We start from the raw sequence: 9,787 nt of genomic DNA, 5'->3' as shown, positions 1-9,787 counted from the left end.
TTGGTCCCTTCAGCTCTTCCTTGATACAATTTGGTATGACTAGATGTGAAGCTGATCACTCTGGTTTCTTCTTATATTCCTCCACTGGTCTGCACATCTTTATTGTGGTATATGTTGATGGCATTGTTATAATTGGATATGACGTAAATGGTATCCAGACTCAAAACTTCTGGATATTTATCTTAAATTTGTTTTTGAATACATAGTTTACATGTGATTTTACAAAGTCGTCATAGTTTCCATATTCACTAGAAACCTTGATTATGCCGAAATATATTGCAATTGATGTGTACATGTGTATAACATGGACAATGAATCCAATTTGTCATATTGGACATGGATTCAACAAGGTATATATTATGTCATTCTTTGTTGATCCTTGGGAATTAGTGTAGCAATCTTCATCTTTATAAAGCACATGAATGACACGTGATAAATTGAGAACTCGCATTAGGAGAGGCTTTGGCACTTCAGTTGAATCAAGAAGTTCCTCATTCATATCCTTCCAAGCATTTGTAACTTGTATTGAAAGTTCATTAATTGCATCTTCTCTAGTTACACCATGTTCATTCATGTAGCACTCAATAGAAGAGGCACTGTGCCCTCTCTTCTGCTCAAACTAATTAAATATAAAATAAAATATTAAACATATATTTTTAGAATACAATACTAATAAATTTAAAAAAATGATATTTATTGATTATTTATTGGTTAACCATTGGAAAGCTTCTTCAGTAGCAATGCATCCCATTCCAATGAAGGATGTTGCTGTGAGTAGACAGTAACCAGAAGTTACTATTCCAAGAGCCATGTATTCTTCCATTGTTGGTATAAAATTACAACTGAACCATTTGGCCTCAGTCAAGTAGGCCTGGCTCAATCTTTTCATCTGATGCAGATATTAAATGAGTTAGTTCTTAGAAAGAGAAGTAACCCTATGGAAAAAATGAAGAGTTATAATATTTACTTCATTTTTGACATAATATACACAAAAAGCTCTTCCTTCTTTAACCATCTCTTGCTCCATTTCTTCATAAACATCCAAAAGGGCTTTGTAGCAAAATTTCATGTATTCTGGTAGAAAATCCATGCAACTCATATCCCACCTAGAATTCCAGTTTAAATTAAGATTAATAATTAAACTTCCCTACAAAATTATAGTTCAATATTGAAAAGTGGAAACTCCAAAAACCTCAAACCTTTGAATTGCTTGAGTGAAAAGTTGTAGCTCGTCTATTGTACCATAGTTATCATATATATCATCAATTACTGAGGCCATGGATATCACCTTGGTCATTATCTTTCTACCGACAGAATATTGAGACTCAAAATATACTCCCAATATCCAAAAGTATGCTTCAACTATTCGATTGCGTGCAAATGGCAGTTTTGTTTCAAAATCCAAATCCTTCCACCATCTAAATAATAATTAAAGAAAACAAAGCAAGCTCAATAATCAAATACTAAGACACAAGTGATCTTCTTTCAAGTAGGAGTTACAATATGTCACGTCAACTAAAAAGACTTACGATTTAATCTACATAGGCTTCAAAAGTTGTATGTATTTAAATGCATTTTTAAACATAATTTTAACCTTTAAAATTTTGAGATCTTGTACATAATGGTCTAGTTACTCTTGCAAATGGTTTGTTTAAAAACTCTATCATGCAAAATTCGGAGTACATCCATATAAATCTATAAGTACATCTAAAAATTTGTCTAAAATTTTATCGTTAAATTGTTATTGTTTGAGACTTAAATTTTAATTTATTTTGTCCATTACTCAATTAGATGGAGTAATTAAACTTACTTTGAAATATCACCAAGTTCTTTCTGATGCTGTTTTTGTAGCAGATTGAAATCTATTTTGGCAAGTAATAGCAAAGTTGCATCATGTGAGGGATCTTCTTCATAAGTAGAAATATAATTCCTTGCCACTAATCTAGGCATGTTTTTGAAGAGTGGCCTCTTTAAGCTATGATTCATTTTAGTAGCAAGAGAAGGACTTAATTGAGTAGTCATCATTTTAAGGTGTGAGGAAGTGACAGAAAGTGCATCATCTAATATTTCTTCTCCATGAATCCTTAAATGTGTGGCTTCATATAGTGATTGATTTCTAAAGATGAGTAACAAAACTCTCTGTTAAAATAAGTTTATTAAAATAACTTTTTGTTCATTATTCAACTATATGTAATAATTAAACTTACTTTGAAATATCACCAAGTTCTTTCTGATGTTGTTTTTGAAGCAGATTGAAATCTAATTTGGCAAGTAATAGCAAAGTTGCATCATGTGAGGGATCTTCTTCATAAGTAGAAATATAATTCCTTGCCACTAATCTAGGCATGTTTTTGAAGAGTGGCCTCTTTAAGCTATGATTCATTTTAGTAGCAAGAGAAGGACTTAATTGAGTAGTCATCATTTTAAGGTGTGAGGAAGTGACAGAAAGTGCATCATCTAATATTTCTTCTCCATGAATCCTTAAATGTTTATTAAAATAAGTTTATTAAAATAACTTTTTGTTCATTATTCAACTATATGTAATAATTAAACTTACTTTGAAATATCACCAAGTTCTTTCTGATGTTGTTTTTGAAGCAGATTGAAATCTAATTTGGCAAGTAATAGCAAAGTTGCATCATGTGAGGGATCTTCTTCATAAGTAGAAATATAATTAGTAGCAAGAGAAGGACTTAATTGAGTAGTCATCATTTTAAGGTGTGAGGAAGTGACAATGAAATGGTTTCTCTTGATCATTATTTTTTTCATTTTGTTTATATCTCATCAGTTATGGGCTAATTGCATTTGTTTTTCCCTGAAATAATGTATTTCCATTTGTTACCCTTGCATTAGTTTTCACTTGTATTAGTGTTAGTATCACTGAAATGGCGTCTCTGCTATTATTCTTTATTTAGATAGTCATGGTCGATATGACAAACAACTCCCATACAACACCAACGACTCACCCGAAAGATGGTGTCTCGATGAATCCCGCCTCCACGACTCATACAACTACCTCTACAAATACAAAACGTAAGAGAAAAACAAGAGGTGCCATGATGTATACCAAGGTGAAACAATCCCACGAAAACGGTATTCGCTACCCGGTTAAAGTTGATGTTGCAACAGGCAAGGCTTATGGTGAATATGCTGAGGATTTTACGAGTTACATTGCGTTACAAGGTAGAAGTAAAGTGAGTATTTTGTTGGATAGTTGGCACGACGTTGACAATAATTTGAAAAATAGCTTATGGACCGATATTACGGTATTTATATTGAATTTTATTATTTGTTTTACATGTATGATCATTTAATTATTTGTTTAATACTGATAACAACTTTATTGTACAGAAAGTATATATTAATTTTTGTTTTCATTTATAAATCAATTTTATTACATATTATCATACCCAAATTTTGTCCGGGCATTTTAAAACTTCCATACATCTGATTTTATTTTTACTTTGCATCATCTGCATAGTATAACATGTCTTTCACCGTGCATAATGCCTAGAATATCGTCCAGAATACAATTTTGAACTACATACAGACTGATTGACCCGTTTCTCAAATACACGTAAAATCAGCGGTTAAAAAGTTTCAAAATTGAGCTTGCAGATGTCAGTATTATTAATTCACGGTTTGCGTAGTTTAATCTGGTGTGCTCATTTTATCTTTTGACTAATTTTTCAGTCGTATTGTGATAAGTCTTAGCCTTTTATCTGATCATTTTTTATTTCAAATTTTGATCAAAACCTATATGTTTTCGAGAAATTTATTTCGCACCGATCGTTGTGGTGCACTCGGTTTAATTTTTTGGACATTTTTGCGCCCTATTTATTCATGATCAGTCATTTTATTTTTATTCTTTTGTCAAATTGTCAGAAATAATTAGATGGAATTTTCCTGGCTTTCATTTTATTTTTATCATATTTAATTAAGAAGTTGTGAATTTTAGTTGTTTTAATTGATTTAAGAAACTTTTAGAGGGGGCAACTTTGACATTTTAAATTATGTGTGTTTCTTTGATTTAATCTGAATAGTTGATTCAAATTAATCAATGGCCTATATGTGTTATCCTTGAATTCCCTTATCATTCAATTAAAAAATAGAAATTTAAATAAATAGATTAATAAAAAATCAGAATTGTTGAAAAAAATCTCTTCTTCTCCAGCCAGCAGTTGCCACGCGTCCCATTACGGGAGTCCTTTCTCCACACTCATATTGGTGGCTCTCTCTTATTGGTGGAGGGAAAACAACAGTTTTGATGATTTTTTTGAATAAATCCAAACAATGCCTTGCGTAAAAAGGGGATATCACTTTTTGAGAACCATCTTCATCGGTTTCTCACCAAAAAAAAATCTCATTCTTAGAAACTAGCATTCAGACGGGGACTCCCGTCCCCGTCTGCCCTCTTTTTTTAATGCGCACAACAGAGAAAAATAGATGTTTATTTTTCTTTTTATGAGGTTTCTATTGTACGTCGCATTAAAAATAATATTATTACACTTTGAAAATGGTAAACAAAGATATTCAAAATTAGATTAAAGCATGCAAAGTACTATTGATATTGTGTAATCAATGACGTTCTTTAAGAGGAATGTCGAACCTGAAATCTTTATTTGAAGTATTTTCTTTTTCGCTGCAATTGTTTTCCATGGTAAAGAAAAAATGTAAGACTCTTCAATTAGAATTTTTTTAGAGAAAAAGATAGTAAAATTAATAGTAAGTAGTGTAATATAGTTTTTTCTACCTTATAGAGATTCGAATCAATTCTTCGTACATCCATTTCTGCATATTTGACTCGTTTTCCATGGTAAAGAAAGACATTCAAAATATTTGACTCGTTTGAATATAATATGGTTTATTATGACACAAATAAATACCTGGAGAATGGAGATACTTTATTTTGGTAGAACAACAACTATGACTTATTTCTGAATTACTTGGATTTCTGGTAAAAAAAGGAAAACAATGGACTTAGTAAATATATAAGGTTTTATTTACATAAACCACAAATAGAAGTTAAATTTATGAATTCAAAAATATTCTAGAGAGAAAAATATTCTTAAATGAATTAAATAAAAATCTCTCCATCCTTTGAGATATTATTTCTCTTTTCACCATTTTCCAAAGTTGTGTTTTATCTGTTATCACTGTGGAGCTTCAACCAGCAAAGTAAATTTATGACGGTTACTCTTTCAAAACGATGATATTATCATCGATTTGTTTATTTCAGTTTTTAATATTTTTAAAAAATAAAATTGAAGAAACTAACTGGTTTGATTTGATTTGGTTTGATTTCCTTCGGTTGATCAGTTTACGATATTTTTTATTCAAATATTATATATTTATTTGTTTATTCTCCACTATCATGTACAAAAAATTCTCACTTGACTATAACTAATACAACTAAAATAAGTTTAACATCATATCAAAAATAAAATACAATCAAGTTCGTTAGTTCACCATCAAATAACTAAAATAAATTTTTAATTCCTTTCGGCTACTATATTTTATGTTATTTTTATTTTCTATGATTTATTTATTATTTCTCACTTGACGCATTTCAGCTACCTTTTTTTCTTTGTTAATATTTTTATTATTTTATTATTTTTTATTTCTATTAATCTCGATTACATGTACCAACTGAGAGGTAATATATTATGTAGATATTTGTTAATTACTTTTTTTAAAACTTTTTTTTATGTACTCATATACCTCGATTTTCCATGAAATCCAACGTAAAAGATATTTTAATTGAGTTTTTTTTAATATGGCATTATAGCGCTTTTGCTTTTTTTTAATTAATGAATACACGTCGGTTTTCTCTAAAAACCGACAATATATTATTTTGCATGAAATACTTCAAAGAATTGGTCTTTAATTTTTCGTTTACCTATCAACGCTCTAATTTCATCGCCATTCTCTGCGTAGAAACCCTAGACGATTTTCATCTTCACTCTCTCATCAAAACTTTTCTAACTCTTGGCGATTTCCATCGTCACTCTCATTTAAATACGAACATCATCTCTATTTCCAACCTTAATTGAATTTTCGTCATCACGTTTGAGGTACTTCTTTATCACATTTTTGTTTTTATTACTGAAATATTTTTAGTTCATATCACTTAAATAGTTTATATCAACTCGAGTTATAAGGTAGAAGTAAAGTGAGTATTTTGTTGGATAGTTGGCACGACATTGACAATGAAATGGTTTCTCTTGATCATTATTTTTTTCATTTTGTTTATATCTCATCAGTCATGGCCTAATTGCATTTGTTTTTCCCTGAAATAATGTATTTCCATTTGTTACCCTTGCATTAGTTTTCACTTGTATTACTGTTAGTATCACTGAAATGACGTCTCTTCTATTATTCTTTATTTAGATAGTCATGGTCGATATGACAAACAACTCCCATACAACATCAACGATTCACCCGAAAGATGGTGTCTCGATGAATCCCGCCTCCTTGACTCATACAACTACCTCTACAAATACAAAATGTAAAAGAAAAACTAGAGGTATCATGATGTATACCAAGGTGAAAAAATCTCACGAAAACGGTATTCGCTACCCAGTTAAAGTTGATGTTGCAACAAGCAAGGCTTATGGTGAACATGCTGAGGGTTTTACGAGTTACATTGCGTTACAAGGTAGAAGTAAAGTGAGTACTTTGTTGGATAGTTGGCACGACGTTGACAATAATTTGAAAAACAGCTATGGAAGTTAATGAAAAGATAGTTGTTGTTAAGTTGGTGGAAGAAAGGGAGAAGCGAAATCATGAGAAACGTTGGAGGGTGCAAATGGATGAGCGGGAGAGGGTGTTTAAAGAGGAGACTGAGAGGTTTTTGCAGCAGGTGTGAGAACCGGTCCAGAAGGAGCAAGAGGAGTGAGAGAGGTTGACTGAGGTGGAGCGAAAGAAGGAGAATGATGAGAAGTATGAGAGGATATTCGTGAAATGTACCCGCGATGTGCTTGAGGTATATGTATAAATTTAAAAAAATTTATTGTATGTTGTTGTTATTATCATTTGTGTTTTAATTTTTGTATTGTATTTCTGTTGTTTTTATGATGCATAGATTGAGTTCATTATGTTTACTCAACCAAACAAATTCGAATCAATTGGACGTTCAAGAGAAAGTAATGGATGGTACAAATACAAAAGGAAGTTGGTATGCCCACCAACACAATATTGAAACCACACCATAACAAGTAGATAATATTCAAAGACTAAAAATGATATTAGAGGGTCTTCCAGAAATCTACGAGAATATTCAATTAATTCAGGTTCCATATCAATATTACGTATTTCCTAAGTATAATATTAAGGAATTTTTGAAAGGGGTGAATGGTTAGACGTTACGATATTATAATTGTGGTGCTCGTAAATATAATTTTTACATTGATCATTTCTATTTATGTTCATACATTCTCGTACTTTAGCAATAAACATTTGAGTCTTGCAGGTACTTGCATGAGATGTGTGTTGAAAGGAGTATAAGAAAGTATTTTATCGTAGATCCAAATTCCATTAGCCTTCATGGTGGTGTGGTAGAAAACAATATCAAGGTTTACTTAAAAGACATGTTGATAGAAGATAACAAAGAATGTTATTTGAGCCCGTTTTACCACGCGTAAGTATATATTAATTTGTGTTTTCATTTATAAATCAATTTTATTACATATTGTCATACCCAAATTTTGTCCGGGCATTTTAAAACTTCCATACATCTAACTTTATTTTTACTTTGCATCATCCGCATAGTATAACATGTCTTTCACCGTGCATAATGCCTAGAATATCGTCCAGAATAAATTTTTGAACTACAGACAGACCGATTGACCCGTTTCTCAAATACACGTAAAATCAGCGGTTAAAAAGTTTCGAAATTGAGCTTGCAGATGTCAGTATTATTAATTCACGGTTCGCGTAGTTTAATCTGGTGTGCTCATTTTATCTTTTGACTAATTTTTCAGTCATATTGTGATAAGTCTGAGCCTTTTATCTGATCATTTTTTGTTTCAAATTTTGATCAAAACCTGTATGTTTTCGAGAAATTTATTTCGCACCGATAATTGTGGTGCACTCGGTTTAATTTTTTGGGCATATTTGTGCCCGATTTATTCATGATCGGTCATTTTATTTTTATTCTTTTGTCAAATTGTCATAAATAATTAGATAGAATTTTCCTTGCTTTTATTTTATTTTTATCATATTTATTTAAGAAGTTGTGAATTTTAATTATTTTAATTGATTTAAGAAACTTTTAGAGGGGGCAACTTTGACATTTTAAATTATGTGTGTTTCTTTGATTTAATCTGAATAATTGATTCAAATTAATCAATGGCCTATATGTGTTATCCTTGCATTCCCTTATCATTCAATTAAAAAATAGAAATTTAAATAAATAGGTTAATAAAAAATCAGAATTATTGAAAAAATATTTCTTCTTCTCCAGCCAGCAGGTGCCACGCGTCCCAGTATGAGAGTCCTTTCTCCACACTCATATTGGTGGCTCTCTCTTATTGGTGAAGGGAAAAAAACAATTTTGATGATTTTTTTGAATAAATCCAAACAATGCCTTGCGTAAAAAGGGGATATCACTTTTTGAAAACCATCTTCGTCAGTTTCTCACAAAAAAAAAATCTCATTCTTATAAACTAGCGTTCAGACGGGCACTCCCGTGCCCGTCTGTCCGCTTTTTTTAATGCGCACAACAGAGAAAAAAAGATGTTTGTTTTTCTTTTTATGAGGTTTCTATTGTACGTCGCATTAAAAATAATATGATTACACTTTGAAAATGGTAAACAAAGATATTCAAAATTAGATTAAAGCATGCAAAGTACTATTGATATTGTGTAATCAATGACGTTCTTTAAGAGGAATGTCGAACCTAAATTTTTTATTCGAAGTATTTTCTTTTTCCCTGCAATTGTTTTCCATGGTAAAGAAAAAATGTAAGACTCTTGAATTATATTTTTTTAGAGAAAAAGATAGTAAAATTAATAGTAAGTAGTGTAATATAGTTTTTTCTACCTTATAAAGATTCGAATCAATTCTTCGTACATCCATTTATCAATACGCTCTTGAGATTTAAAAAACTACAAATACATGACGAAATGTCATATCATCAAAGAAATACATTCAAAATATTTGACTCGTTTGAATATAATATGGTCTATTATGACACAAATAAATATCTGGAGAATGGAGATACTTTATTTTAGTTTAGATTTGGTAGAACAACAACTATGACTTAGTTCTGAATTACCTGGATTTCTGGTAAAAAAGGAAAACAATGGACTTAGTAAATATATAACGTTTTATTTACATAAACCACAAATAGAAGTTAAATTCATGCATTCAAAAATATTATAGAGAGAAAAATATTCTTAAATGAATTAAATAAAAACCACTCCATCCTTTGAGATATTATTTCTCTTTTCACCATTTTTCAAAGTTGTGTTATATATGTTATCACTGTGGAGCTCCAACCTGTCGCAACCCGAAAAATACAGAGGTGCGAAAAAACAACCGGCGAGAAAGAAATGACAGAAGAGTCGCCACCGTGCGTTATTTATCCCAAAGGAGGGAAAGGAAACGCTCGAAGTAAACCTGGAGAAAGGAAAGGAAAAGACAAGGTCTCGCAACCAAATCTTGGGTTCGGGAGTCGATTATGCGAAGGGAAGGTATTAGCACCCCTACGCATCCGTATTACTCTACGGGATCCACTCTTGTTTGTTTCTTGTCTAAAGGGTGTGTGTTTATCTAATGTACTATT

The 9,787-nt window shown here is 31.0% G+C and overlaps 1 pseudogene; it reads right to left on the bottom strand.

The window, feature by feature from the left end:
* Nucleotides 1–325: 325 nt before the first annotated feature.
* Nucleotides 326–2,709, bottom strand: LOC127103187 ((-)-germacrene D synthase-like; annotated as a pseudogene).
* Nucleotides 2,710–9,787: the final 7,078 nt, after the last annotated feature.

This window comes from Lathyrus oleraceus, chromosome 7 (assembly GCF_024323335.1).
Source record: "Lathyrus oleraceus cultivar Zhongwan6 chromosome 7, CAAS_Psat_ZW6_1.0, whole genome shotgun sequence".
Lineage (NCBI taxonomy): Eukaryota > Viridiplantae > Streptophyta > Magnoliopsida > Fabales > Fabaceae > Lathyrus > Lathyrus oleraceus.
The sequence above is the reverse complement of the archived record's forward strand: the minus strand, read 5'-3'. Positions and strand labels throughout refer to the sequence as shown.